Genomic DNA, 15,160 nt, shown 5'->3' on the forward strand with positions numbered 1-15,160 from the left:
TTTGGGCCATATCCCAAATGAAGACCATTTATCTTTGGGTTAGGGACCCTTGCTTGCCCCGGCGAAGCCCAATTTCAACTTTCCAATCAGTGTGACATTTGAAGTGGCCATCTACATAGTGGTCCAAAATTTATGCAGTTTGGACTGATTTACAATGGATACCAAGTTGATGGGTATAAACTACAAACAAAATGATGGTTTTTTTGATACCTTATAAACAGCACCAAATCCACCTTCTCCAAGCTTATTGTATTCAGAGAAGTTATCAGTTGCAGCTCTTATTGTACCCAAACCAAAATGCAGTGACTCCTCCTTTCCTTCAACACCATGCATGACCTCCACAAACAATTCCAATTTCAATAATTTGTGTGGGTTTGCTACAATTGAAGCTAGGCAGTGTTAACTGCAAAATTTAGAAAGAATGAAACTGTTTGAACTAGTGCAAAGGATAACCCATGGCAATTTAACGATCAATGGTTTCTTCTTTTTCCTCCTTAGGAAACAAGCAGCTATGGTGGAGATGAGAACAATTGCAACAACTATAGGAATGACAATGATGACAGTAGTTCGAGATGAGCTTCCCTTTTTTCCTGCAAAAACAAGAAATACAGTAGTTTTAAGGCTGGAAAGCAGGCCACATGGGTTCTGAGCCATTATAACTGGGCTCAGGCTTCTAATATATAGGTCCATTGAGTGGGCACAGGTCAGATATTTTGGTCAGGGCTACATCACCCCATCCAACATGAAGTGACTATTAATGTTCGTTAAAAATGAATTAGGTTAATTTACTAAAGCCACACACGTGTAAAAAAGAACATTTCAAAAGAAGTATTGGGATCCTCTGTTTTCGTGCATTGTGATTGGGCCACATTTGCTGACGTCATTAGTGATGACGTGGACCATCAGAGGATCCGAACTCAGCCTCTAATGGCAATACATCACACATGAGTAGTGCTCCTCACAGCCCTTTATGAGGGTTGGATGCCTAGTCACAAGGAAAAACCTCATCCTCTCGACCTAACCAAGGGAGTGGATTAGGTGAGATCCAGACTCACCCAAGATGGTGCAGCCCTTACTGTGAGCCCAACTTGATGTATACATACTGTATCCACTCAATCCATCCGCTTTTTCAGATCATTTAAGGGCATTATTCTAAAAATTATGCAGATCCAATTATTAGGTGTACCATACAATAGGAAACAGTAGTGATTGACCATTAATGGGCCACGAAAGTTTTGGATCGAGTTGATATTTGTTTTCCCACTTCATCTAGGCTTATGTAACATTATCAACAGATTGGATGGCAAATAAACACTACTAAAACATTAAGATGCGCCCTAAAATTTTTTTAATAGTAGGGTAGTATGATCTACCTATCATTGGATCTACTTCATTTTTGGAACAATAACCTAAATGATCTAAAAAACGGATTGATAACATGGATCATACATAGATCAAGGTGGGCCCATGGTAAGGGTCGCACCTAATCAGCTCCCCTAAAATGAGCTTGAAAAATGGATGGCGGGGTGAATGATGTTTTATTTAAACCAACACGATTTAAATGATATTTAAACTCGCAAGTATACGAATCAGATGCAGATACGGTACGTATTACGAGATCGTTCCCACGAGGACTGGTCGTCACAATTCAAATCTACGATTCTCCTTAACTAATCCAACAAATAATGGAATGAATTACTAAGCACAATTTCAGAGGAAAAAAAAAAAAAACAATTAAGAACAGAGAAGAAAATTCAATCAGAGAGAAAGCACTAGGACTTTCGAATCCACCCCTAATTATCCTAACCCTTGTTTTGACTGTTGATTCACCTTGATCTAGATTGATACCACTTAAATAGAGAAAGCACAATCTGTGTCCTTAATCGGGCATACAAACTGTCTAATTCCTTTAAGCAATGCCATGAATGACATATCCCATGTCCTTTAGTCGGGCACATGGAATGTACATTCATTAAGGCACCCTGTTTCTTCCTCTATAGGAAACTTGTTCTTGATCAGACACAAGCACCTATAATAAGCATCCAAACAACATCCATATATATACTTTAATCAAATTCATAGATGGAGAAGTATAGAATTTAAACCCATAAAGCCCACTTAGAGAAAGAAACAAATTAATTGAAATTCAAAGTAAATCAATCAACACAAGAGCTGATCAAATTAAGGGCTTCATCTCAGCCCTAGCTGAGAGATTAGTGACCCATAAAATCCATAAAAAATATTAAATAAAATTCATAAAGAAAAAACAAACCAAACAATCTCTCTCTCTCTTCTTTCTTCTCTTTCTTCTCTTTCTTCTCTTCCTTGCTCCAGATCTCGAATCCCCTGGTTCTGAATGCCTCTCCCACGTCCAAAACTCCCCTTTTATAGCTGCTGGATGGCTGGGGTCGGTGGCAGAGTCGTAGAAGGACTCGAAGTGCAATTTTTCGCAGCCGTGATCGGTGGGCCCCACAGAGGCATTTTCTGGAAAATCTAACCCGTCCATTGGATTTAGGACGAAATTTCAGTCAAGAATAGGTAGTTTTGAAGGTCCATTAGTGCGGCCCAGAGAAGAAAATACAAAAAGATCAGTTTTGAACGTCCCGGGGCAGTCTACTTTTGGCCTCTGCACCGCACACATGTGTACGCATGGGCGAGGAATGTCAACATGGTTTTGAAGCTTTCGAAGCCTTCTACACGATGGACGGATCAGATCTTCCATCTGATCGAAGATGGTGGGCCACAACCGCCCGGAAGTCAGCTCTTCGCGGACGTGCGTAAGCCTTCGCACGTCCGGCGCTGTGATGCTCGGTGGGCCCCACATAAGCATTTTTGGGGAAATCCACCCCGTCCATTGGATAGAGGACGAGATTTCGTTCAAAGATGGATAGTTTTGAACGTCCATTGACACGGCCTAGAGAAGAAATCAGAACAAAATCAGTTTTGAACGTCACAAGATGGCCTGTTTGTGGCCTTTGTATCACGCACGTGTGCACGCATGAGCATAAACGGAAAACATGGTTTTGTAGATATTGAGCCCTTCTACACGATGAACGGTTTAGATTAACCGTACGTGCTACCGGTGGGGCCCACAGCGGTCCGTAAAAAACGGATTTCCGTCCGTTACGCGCGCTGAAACGGAAATCTCCGTTTTTGAAATAAGAAAGTCGGGTCAGCGCTGCTGACCGACTTTAGTCCGTTCGGTGCTCAAGCAGTGCACATGTGCACTGTGTACACACGCTATAGATATAGGTCCATTGTGATGATTTCAAGAAATCCGCACCGTCCATCCTTTTTCTCATATTATTTCCACCGTCAGGACCAAAATTGATGTATATCCAGATATCCAGCGGGCCCCACTTAATGAATTAAAGGGCTGATCTGGCCGTTAGACCACTTCCCGAGCTCTTCAATGGCTGAAATTTAATATGTACGGTTAATTTACGGCCCTCATCCCATGTATGAAGTTTCGAACTGATCGGATAGCGGGAACCATGTGATCTTGCATTCTGGACCCTTTTCGGGCCCCTTTGGCTTGCTTTCCTCAGATCTCAGGCGTGTAAAATCTTCATTATTGATTCCCTGGAGTCCATCCCGTGCTCTGGAGACTTTGGATCATGAAATCCATGCCTTTAACATCAATTTTCAATTAACGCTCCTGACTTCATTCTGTAACAAAAATACAATTAAAATACTCTATTAAGCATTTTCATATACGTAAAATCTGGTAATTACTGGGGTCTGATATGCAATATTTGACCCTGATCACAACCCCCAACCAGCATTTTGCTAGTCCCGAGCAAAGTATGCGAAAAATAATTTTAGAAATAAAAGATGATTCCTGTAACTCAAGTAACTTGTGAACAGACAGCTGAGATGTGAAAATTCTAAGATTCATGAATGGTAAGTAGAATTTTCTCCTGAAATCAAGCTCACAGTAAACTTCATAATCGAGTTCAACATATTAATCCATTAATTAGAACATTTCTGAACATCGAGCTCCATGAATGTAAAGTGTAATCTCGACTTACAAACATTAAGAGATCCAATTGTCAATCTCATGATATCATTGGTAATTCGTGACAACCAAGCTTGAAACCAACACTTATCTCACATATTTATTTTTAATTTTACCAACCTTTGATTTTCTTTATGAGCAGTAACGTAAATGAGAGGAATCAAATTCTTACCTATAGGGAGCAAACCTATGGCGAAAACTCGTCGCCTCATTTTTTATAAGTCAACTATGGAGAATCAAATCTATACCTATAGGGAGCAAACCTATGGCGAAGATTATGTGACTTAGCCTTTTAATTCTTCTTTTTACCAAGTTAATCATTCAGTTATCGAACCAAAACTTAATGTGCAAGCGAGATGTGATATGTAAAATCATGACTCAATCAATGTTCACAACGTCTAATCATGGATTAACAATTCAAAATTGACTGTGAAATCAAGCAGATGGCCGAATCTAAGAGTCATTAGTTACCAACATCAGGTATCTTATAATGTTAAAATCACAACTATCCTTCAAAGTCATTTTGAATTCAATAGAAATTTTGTAAAAATTTTAAAATTTTCACAAATTTTCCTCAGGACTAAGAAAATACTGATTAGGTACCCTAATCTCCCACCCCCAACCGAAAATCTACATTGTCCTCAATGTATTAGAAATAAACAAGTAATGCACATGAGACAACGAGAATAAAAGAGGAGTGATGAAAAGACAATACCTGGATGGAGAATCAAGAAGCTTTCTCAAAATTTGTGAAAATTTTCAACGTAAAAGCGAGTTAGCACAAGAGAGAAATCAACATAAGCAAAAATAACAAAAAAGAAAAACAAAAGAAGATCCTACTTATACCACTTTCGCAGGTGCTCTCGATTGCATTTAGCGCATGCAACAAGCCTTTAAACCCCTAGGTTACCCCTAGTGGACGAGTTGTAGTCTCGTGAGGGTTTGCAGTAATGTTACCCACAAACATTGAAGTAACTAACTCAGAAAAATGAAAATGAATGAAATAAAAAGCAATACAATAAAGCAAAAGGCTGGGTTGCCTCCCATGAGCGCTAAGTTTAACGTCTTCAGAAAAGAACGGACCATGAATGAAATAATCTTTATAACCAGGGTCCGCCAAAGAAATTACCTCAACACTTTCATTAACCGATCCCAGACAAGTGATGTGAGTTCCCATGAACTGTGCTATCTGAAATAAGGCAACTGACACTGTCGTCAAATAATTTAAGGACTTCTGCTCGAACGACTTCTTCTATGTTAGGATCACGCTTCCTTTGCATGTTATACGACATTTCCACAGCATGATCCATACATATCGTGGGGCATACTCCCTGTATTTCCACTATCTTCCGTTCAATTGCTGCCTTATATGCTCTAAGAACATTAAGCAGCCTGCTCGCCTTTGTCTTCTCAGAGTTGGAAGCTATGCTGTCAAGAAGAGTCTCAGAGGGATGGAGAGGTTCCACTTTCGCTCTCCATTTTTCAGTCTCCAATATAGGAGTAGAGTCGAACAATGCATTGACTTCATGGATGGGACTATCAATGTCAAAATCCATGCCTGATTGTGCTAAGCAGGTCTCAAGAGGATCTTCAAAAGATGTACGGAAGGAGTCCTGCACAAGGCTCTCGATCATGTCCACTTCAAATATGTCATCCAAATCTGAGGGTTGTTGTCCTGCATTAAAAACATTGAGTTTAATATTCATGTTACCAAAGGACAATTTCATAACTCCATTCCTGCAATTGATAATAGCATTAGATGTGGCCAAAAATGGACGACCCAAAATGACTGGAATCTAACTATGAAGATTCTGGACAGGCTGAGTATCTATAACTATGAAATCCACTGGAAAATAAAATTTATCAACCTGGATTAACACATCTTCAATAATACCCCAGGGCACCTTGACAGATCTATCGGCTAGTTGTAATGTTACCTTAGTCGGTTTCAACTCACCAAGTCCTAGCTGCTCATAAACCGAATAAGGTAACAAATTGACACTTGCCCCTAAATCTAGTAATGCCTTCCCGATCTTATGATCTCCTATGCCGCAAGAAATGGTGGGAGCTCCTGGATCCCTAAATTTAGGAGGGGTGTTATGTTGAATCATGGAGCTGAGCGCTCTGCAAGGAAGACTTTCTTATGAACATTCTGCTTACGCTTTTGAGTGCATAAATCTTTAAGAAACTTAGCATAAGCAAGGACTTGCTTGATAGCGTCAAGCAACGGGATGTTGACTTGCACTTTTTGAAACACATCCAAGATTTCATCAAAGTTATTTCTTTTCTTTATTGGTGCGACGTTGAGGAAAGGGTGCTTTGGGCACATAAGGCGGCACATTAGTGGCTCTTGGAGAGTCAGAGAGCTTTTGGACTTTGGATGCATTGGTATGGCTCTCTGCTTCATCTTGATCTTCTGTTTTAGAATTTGATTCATCCCCAGGCATCCCTATTCTGTTATCAATCTGCTTGCCTGACCTAAGGGTAGTGATCGATTTGGCTTGTTCATGATATTGCCCTTGGTTGGAATTAGAGCCAATCTCATACTGTCCCTTTGGATTAGCCTCAGGTTGGCTAGGGAACTTGCCCTTCTCTCTCTCACTCAATGTGGCAGCTAGTTGACCCATTTGTACTTCCAGCTTGGCAATGGATTGTGCATTTGTATGTAAGCTTTACTGGTTGGCCAATAAGGTTTGTTGGGTGTCTTTTTGGAATTGGAGAGAACTCTGCATGAAAAGATGGAGTGTATCCTCAAGAGATGGTTTCCTTGATTGTGTAGGCAGTTGTTGATATTGTGGAAACCGTTGAGGTTGTTGACTGCCAACTTGGAGGTGCGGTTGCATGGGAGGATTTCCAGATGGTCCTCCTTGTTGTGGTCCTTTTGCCCAAGAAAAATTTGGATGTCTAGCCCACCCCGGGTTGTATGTGTTCGAGTAAGGATCATTCCCAGTTTTTGAAAAGTGTTCATAGCATGAACTTGTTCAGAGAGAAGTTCTGGAATGCTGCACCTGATGGACAAGACTGCATAGGATGGGCAGGATCGAACATGTGGCATATGCCTCGACTTGAGTTGTTTGTGGTGGTCCATTATTTAATACCGAGCATCAACTTTCTTTGTCAAGTTATCAAGCTTGGCACTCAGCTCTGCGTGACTTCTATCTCATATATACCACCTCTCTTTTGTGGTTGGGGACTTTTGTCACCTCTATTTGAATAATCCCATTTCTGGGAATTTTCGCACAAGGTTTCAAAGAAGTTCCACGCCTCGACATCACTTTTGGTCATGAATGACCCTCCACTGGTGGCATCAACCATGCGACGGTTATGTGGTGTCAGACCGTCATAGAAGTATTGAACTTGTTGCCACTTCTCAAAACCATGGTGAGGACATTTAAGAAGCAAGTCCTTCCATCTTTCCCAACATTCATGAAAGTGCTCGCCCTCTTTTTGTGTGAAGTTAGTAATTTCTCTACGGAGGGCATTGGTTTTGTGAACGGGGAAGAAAATGTTAAAGAACTTCTTATACACATGGTCCAATGAATTTATAGATACAACTACTAGGGAATTCAACAAATCTTTCGCCTTATCCTTCAAGGAAAAAGGAAACAGGCGTAGGCGGATAGAAACGTCGGAGAAGTTTTGGAACTTAAAGGTGGAGCAAATGTTTAAGAATTCCTTCACATGATGATATGGGTCCTCCTTGTCCAATCCATAAAAGGATGGCAACAATTGTATGACTCCGGGTTTAAGTTAAAGTGTGTTGCCGTAGTGGTTGGCAACACTATGCATGAAGGCGCATTAAATTGGACAGAAGCTGAATAATCTTTGAGAGCTTTAACTTCAGTCTCATTTGCAATTTCAACAGGATTATTTCTCAATCGTTCACGAATTGTTCTTTCAATCTCAGGATCAAACGGTGCTAGTTCTAAATTCAGAGACCTACGTCCTAGCATAAACTATGTTATTGCAATGTAAGAAAGAAAATTAAACAAAGAAGCAACCTAAGAGAAATAAAACTAGACCTAGAAACTATGAGATTCTAAAACAAGTTAAAACTATGTAAATAAGAATGGGAAGAAAGAACCCGGGAAAGGAGATGATTGATGTCTGAAGAATAGAGAGCTCCTCCTTTTGAAGACAATGTTAGCAGCTTCCTTCCTTAATTCCTGTAAACAAAAAGAAAACAAAAATAAATTAAATTCACTAAAATAATGCTAGAAAAAAAATCCTAAGCAATGGTTAATTTCTAAAAAAGAAAGTTTGTAATCTTAGAAATAAAAGCTAAGTTAGTTTCTAAAAAGGGAAAATTTCTAAAAAAATAGGAAATTAGAAAATAAGAGAGAAACTTTCTAAAAAAAATAAAACCTAAAGACTCTTCTAATAATAAAACCTAAACTAGAAAATAGAAAGTTACTTGAAAGAAGAATCAGAATCTAGAATTAGAAAATAGGAAATTTCTAAAAATAAAAAAATAAAATAGCCTAGAAATAGAAACTTCCTAAAAAAATAAAAAATAAAACCTTAATTTTAAAAATAGATATTAGAAGAAAATAGAAAATTTGGAAAGAGATTACCAAATTAGTAGTTTATGTCAGGTCCCTACAAAACAGGAAATAGGTTAGTTTCAAAAAAAAAATTTAACCTAGAGTTAGTAAAAAAACCTAAGACTATGAATTATGATAAGAGAGAATCTTAAATCCAATTGGAACAAAACAGTCCCCGGCAACGGCGCCAAAAACTTGATGTTTTATTTAAACCAACACGATTTAAATGATATTTAAACTCGCAAGTATACGAATCAGATGCAGATACGGTACGTATTACGAGATCGTTCCCACGAGGACTGGTCGTCACAATTCAAATCTACGATTCTCCTTAACTAATCCAACAAATAATGGAATGAATTACTAAGCACAATTTCAGAGGAAAAAAAAAACAATTAAGAACAGGGAAGAAAATTCAATCAGAGAGAAAGCACTAGGACTTTCGAATCCACCCCTAATTATCCTAACCCTTGTTTTGACTGTTGATTCACCTTGATCTAGATTGATACCACTTAAATAGAGAAAGCACAATCTGTGTCCTTAATCGGGCATACAAACTGTCTAATTCCTTTAAGCAATGCCATGAATGACATATCCCATGTCCTTTAGTCGGGCACATGGAATGTACATTCATTAAGGCACCCTGTTTCTTCCTCTATAGGAAACTTGTTCTTGATCAGACACAAGCACCTATAATAAGCATCCAAACAACATCCATATATATACTTTAATCAAATTCATAGATGGAGAAGTATAGAATTTAAACCCATAAAGCCCACTTAGAGAAAGAAACAAATTAATTGAAATTCAAAGTAAATCAATCAACACAAGAGCTGATCAAATTAAGGGCTTCATCTCAGCCCTAGCTGAGAGATTAGTGACCCATAAAATCCATAAAAAATATTAAATAAAATTCATAAAGAAAAAACAAACCAAACAATCTCTCTCTCTCTTCTTTCTTCTCTTTCTTCTCTTTCTTCTCTTCCTTGCTCCAGATCTCGAATCCCCTGGTTCTGAATGCCTCTCCCACGTCCAAAACTCCCCTTTTATAGCTGCTGGATGGGATCGGTGGCAGAGTCGTAGAAGGACTCGAAGTGCAATTTTTCGCAGCCGTGATCGGTGGGCCCCACAGAGGCATTTTCTGGAAAATCTAACCCGTCCATTGGATTTAGGACGAAATTTCAGTCAAGAATAGGTAGTTTTGAAGGTCCATTAGTGCGGCCCAGAGAAGAAAATACAAAAAGATCAGTTTTGAACGTCCCGGGGCAGTCTACTTTTGGCCTCTGCACCGCACACATGTGTACGCATGGGCGAGGAATGTCAACATGGTTTTGAAGCTTTCGAAGCCTTCTACACGATGGACGGATCAGATCTTCCATCTGATCGAAGATGGTGGGCCACAACCGCCCGGAAGTCGGCTCTTCGCGGACGTGCGTAAGCCTTCGCACGTCCGTCGCTGTGCTGCTCGGTGGGCCCCACATAAGCATTTTTGGGGAAATCCACCCCGTCCATTGGATAGAGGACGAGATTTCGTTCAAAGATGGATAGTTTTGAACGTCCATTGACACGGCCTAGAGAAGAAATCAGAACAAAATCAGTTTTGAACGTCACAAGACGGCCTGTTTGTGGCCTTTGTATCACGCACGTGTGCACGCATGAGCATAAACGGAAAACATGGTTTTGTAGATATTGAGCCCTTCTACACGATGAACGGTTTAGATTAACCGTACGTGCTACGGTGGGGCCCACAGCGGTCCGTAAAAAACGGATTTCCGTCCGTTACGCGCGCTGAAACGGAAATCTCCGTTTTTGAAATAAGAAAGTCGGGTCAGCGCTGCTGACCGACTTTAGTCCGTTCGGTGCTCAAGCAGTGCACATGTGCACTGTGTACACACGCTATAGATATAGGTCCACTGTGATGATTTCAAGAAATCCGCACCGTCCATCCTTTTTCTCATATTATTTCCACCGTCAGGACCAAAATTGATGTATATCCAGATATCCAGCGGGCCCCACTTAATGAATTAAAGGGCTGATCTGGCCGTTAGACCACTTCCCGAGCTCTTCAATGGCTGAAATTTAATATGTACGGTTAATTTACGGCCCTCATCCCATGTATGAAGTTTCGAACTGATCGGATAGCGGGAACCATGTGATCTTGCATTCTGGACCCTTTTCGGGCCCCTTTGGCTTGCTTTCCTCAGATCTCAGGCGTGTAAAATCTTCATTATTGATTCCCTGGAGTCCATCCCGTGCTCTGGAGACTTTGGATCATGAAATCCATGCCTTTAACATCAATTTTCAATTAACGCTCCTGACTTCATTCTGTAACAAAAATACAATTAAAATACTCTATTAAGCATTTTCATATACGTAAAATCTGGTAATTACTGGGGTCTGATATGCAATATTTGACCCTGATCAGTGAATTCCTCACCAACGTATCAGTGACCCCCACCCAGCGTGCTTGCGACAGGAACTTCCTAAAAAAATGAGATCACTGTTTCCTCTTGTGTGGCCCACTTGAGTTTTGCATCCACCTCGTTTTCGATCTCATGTCCTAAAATGAGCACGAAGAATGGATGGATGGGGTGGATTTCTAACAAACATCTCAGTGGGCCTCACCCAGCATTCTTGCGCATGCAGCAACTTTGCGCAAAAGGCTCTCCGAAATCCGCGTACCCCCTAATATCTACGTTCCATTTTATTTATTTATTTATTTTTATTTTTTTAGAAAGAAACAAAAATGAAGATGTTACTGTGGTAGCGGATTAAGTGTTAACCGGCTAAAAGCTTAGTGGGTGTTACCCTCATCATGTGGGGCACACCTTGTTGAACTTGATATATATCCACTCTGCCCATCTGTTTTTCCAGACCATTTTAGAAGTCCATCCAGAAGACTAAGCAGTTAAAAATCTCCGGTAGACCACACCACTGGAAAAGTTGGAAAATAACCATAAAAGCTTTCCGTAGGCCACAAAAGTTTTTGATATGATATTTTTAATTTCCCTCCAACTAGCTCTGGTTGACCTTATCAATGGGTTGGATGGGAAATAAACATTAGGTATCTTCTTACGGTGGGCCTTGAGAAGTTTTTAGTTGTGGGCGTTAAATAACCACCGTTTGGCCTGGTGTGGTCCACCTGAGATTTGGATTTGATTATACTTTGGTATCATATCCTTAAATGGTCTGGAAAAATAAATGGACGGCGTGGATATACAAAACATCATCAAAGTGGGCTCCACGGTAAGGGTAACACCACTGCTGATTTACGGTCACGCCCAAAATTCAAGCACAAGAAGAAGCGTTTATGGCGATTTCTCAAACGGAAACCTTTTCGTCGCAAGAACACTGATCGGTGTTACATCTGTAACCAAAAAGGGCACTTTTCTAAGCAGTGTCCTAAGCGCCATCGCCCAAAATATGCCAAGATGATTGAAAAGGCATTTGCTCTTCTTTCTCATCAAGATGATGACCTTGAGTCTCTCTACTCTTTGTGTGATAATGGTGACCCCTCTACCGTTCTGATGATTCGTCACTCCTCTGATGATGCAGATCCTCTCTCTGGATCTAGTGACACCTCTTCTGATCAACATCAAAAACCTTTTGATTGAGCAATGTTGTGCCACCACCCATTCTGAATTTGTCAAAAAATATCCTTCTCTTCTTTGGATCAGACCAGAATTCTTTATGAACCTTCCATTCAAACAACAAGTTGAAGTCACTCCCACCAAAGCAAGTCACCCAGGAATGAACCCAGAATATTTGAAACTTGCCAATGAAGAACTTGCTAGCCTTCTGGCTGAAGGTCTGATTGAACCCACAGATTCACCGTGGGCTTGTGAAGCTTTTTACGTGAACAAGCATGCCGAGCAAGTTCGCGGAAAACTTCGCCTTGTCATAAACTATAATCAAAGTCTTTCTAAAAATGCTAAAAATTTTCAAAAACCTAAAAACAATTATGTTAACTATAAAACTCAAAACCAAAACCCCTTTAACTGAAAAAATAGTTGATTTGCTTAAGGAACTCTTAAAATCTAACTCAGTGGGTCATTCCTACAACAATTACAAATACAAGAAGACCAACTATACTCCAAAACTCAAAACAGTTATGAAATGGGTTCCTAAGGTTACTTGCTTGGTTGCCTACACTGCTTTCAAAGCTACAAGCCATTCAAAGTGGTACCTTGATAGTGGTTGCTCCAGGCATATGACAGGCGATAAAGCTTTATTCACCGATCTTAAAAATACGACTGATGGGTCAGTCACATTTGGTGATGGTAGAAACTGTAAGATTATTGGCCAAGGTACGGTTCAACTCTATAACCTTCCCTTATTTAAGAATGTTTTATATGTTGAAGGACTAAAACACAACCTGTTAAGCATATCTCAAATATGTGATAACAATCATAGCGTGAAATTTTCTAATAAAGGTTGTGAAATCTTAAACAAAAAGGGTTCTGTAATATTAACTGGTTGCAGGACTTCTGAAAACTGTTATATTGTAAGTGATGTTAACTCGTCTAATCAATTGTGTTACATGGTCCATACCGATGAGACTGAATTATGGCATAAACGTCTTTGACATGTACACTACTGTAATCTATATAGATTGAGTAAAAGAGAACTAATAAGAGGTCTACCTAAAATACAGAAAGTAGACAAAATATGTGGCGAATGCCAGATTGGCAAACAAACAAGGAGCCCTCACAAGAAGGTGAAATCCAATGCCACATCAAGACCACTCGAGCTTCTCCATATTGATCTTATAGGACCAACCAAGACGGAGAGTCGAGGTAGCAAAAAATACATTCTGGTGATCGTGGATGATTATACCAGATTCATATGGGTAGCCTTCTTAAGGGATAAATCAGAAACCCTAGATGAAGTAAAAAAGAGTGCTCAAGCGGATTCAAACTGAAAAAGGTTCTCAAGTCAGTAAAATCCGTGGTGATCATGGATCTGAATTTGAGAATAACAATTTTGAGAAATTCTGTAGCGATCAGGGAATATCACATGAATTCTCTGCTCCCAAAACACCACAACAAAATGGAATTATGGAAAAGAAAAATAGAGTGCTTCAAGAAATAGGAAATGTAATGTTGAATAGTATGAAGCTCCCTAGAAATCTTTGGGCTGAAGCCGTAAATACTCCATGCTATATTATTAACCAAGTTTATACAAGCAAATCTAATAATAAAACTGCTTATGAACTTTGGTTTGATAAGAAGCCTACTGTTAAATATTTTCGAGTTTTTAGCAGCAAGTACTATATTTTACGTGACCGTGAAAATCTAAGAAAGTTTGACACTAAAAGTGATGAAGGGATATTTTTAGGATATTCTTTAAACAGTCGTGCATATCGCATACAGAGCAAAAGGACTGATGTGATTTAAGAATCTATAAATGTGGTCATAGACAATCACTTGAATACACCTGCCCCAAGTTCAGATAATGATGAAGTTCTTTTAATTGACAAACTAGATACTTCATCAAATCAAACTAATACTGAACAGAGGACTGTTAAAGATCATCCAACTACTCAGATTCTTGGAAACCCTCTCACTGGTGTGCGCACTCGTAAACAACTAGAAGACATGTAATTACGTGTGCTTCACATCCCAGATTAAATCGGTAAATGTAAAAGAAGCTCTTTCTGACGAAAACTGGATAGTAGCTATGCAGGAAGAACTTAATCAGTTTGTTTGAAATGATGTTTGATATCTAGTTCCTAGACCTAAAGATAATCACATTATAGGAACTAAGTGGATTTTTAAAAATAAGTCTGATGAACTTGGTAATATTATTCGAAACAAGGCAAGACTGGTTGTACAAGGTACACTCAAATAGAAGGCATTGATTATGATGAAACCTTTGCCCCAGTTGCTTGTCTTGAATCAATCAAACTTTTTATATCTATTGCATATTTTAGAAAGTTTAAAATTTATCAAATGGATGTAAAGAGTGTCTTCTTAAATGGTGATTTACATGAAGAAGTATATGTTGAACAACCTGCAGGGTTTGAAGACCCTAAATTAACTGATCATATATACTGTCTTTAAAAAGCTCTATATGGTCTAAAACAAGCTCCCAGGGCATGGTACAAAAAATTGACTAAGTTTTTACTAAGTCATAATTTTAAAATGGGTAGTGTTGATAAGACGCTCTTTGTTAAGAAATATAACGATGATATCTTAATGGTTCAAATCTACGTTGATGATATTAATTATGGATCAACATGTACTAACATGGCTGTTGAGTTTGCAGATTTAATGAAATCTAAGTTCGAAATGAGCATGGTTGGGGAATTAAATTATTTCCTAGGGTTGCAAGTAAAACAATAACCTGATGGTATTTTTATTTTTCAAACCAAGTATGATTTGAACTTAATCAAAAAGTTCGGATTTGAGAATGGTAAGAATTTTAATAATCCAATGAGTATAACTTTAAGACTCTCAAAGGACTCTACGGGTAAGGACATGGATCCTAGACTGTATTGAAGTATGATTGGTAGTCTACTTTATTTAACTGCTAGTAGACCTGATATTGCTTTAAGTATTGGTATTTGCGCTCGATATCAGTCTAACCCTAAAGAGTC

General features: G+C 39.1%; 1 non-coding gene and 1 pseudogene across 1 annotated transcript; one reads left to right on the forward strand and one right to left on the reverse strand.

Moving 5' to 3' along the window:
• The window catches only part of LOC131226454 (cysteine-rich receptor-like protein kinase 44), a 30,787-nt pseudogene that overhangs the window by 2,275 nt on the left and 13,352 nt on the right, over positions 1 to 15,160 (reverse strand).
• LOC131221910 (small nucleolar RNA R71) lies at positions 7,392 to 7,498 on the forward strand. The gene has a single exon (XR_009159661.1). It is a non-coding gene; the product is annotated as a small nucleolar RNA R71 (small nucleolar RNA).

This window comes from Magnolia sinica, chromosome 1, assembly GCF_029962835.1.
Source record: "Magnolia sinica isolate HGM2019 chromosome 1, MsV1, whole genome shotgun sequence".
Taxonomy (NCBI): Eukaryota; Viridiplantae; Streptophyta; class Magnoliopsida; order Magnoliales; family Magnoliaceae; genus Magnolia; species Magnolia sinica.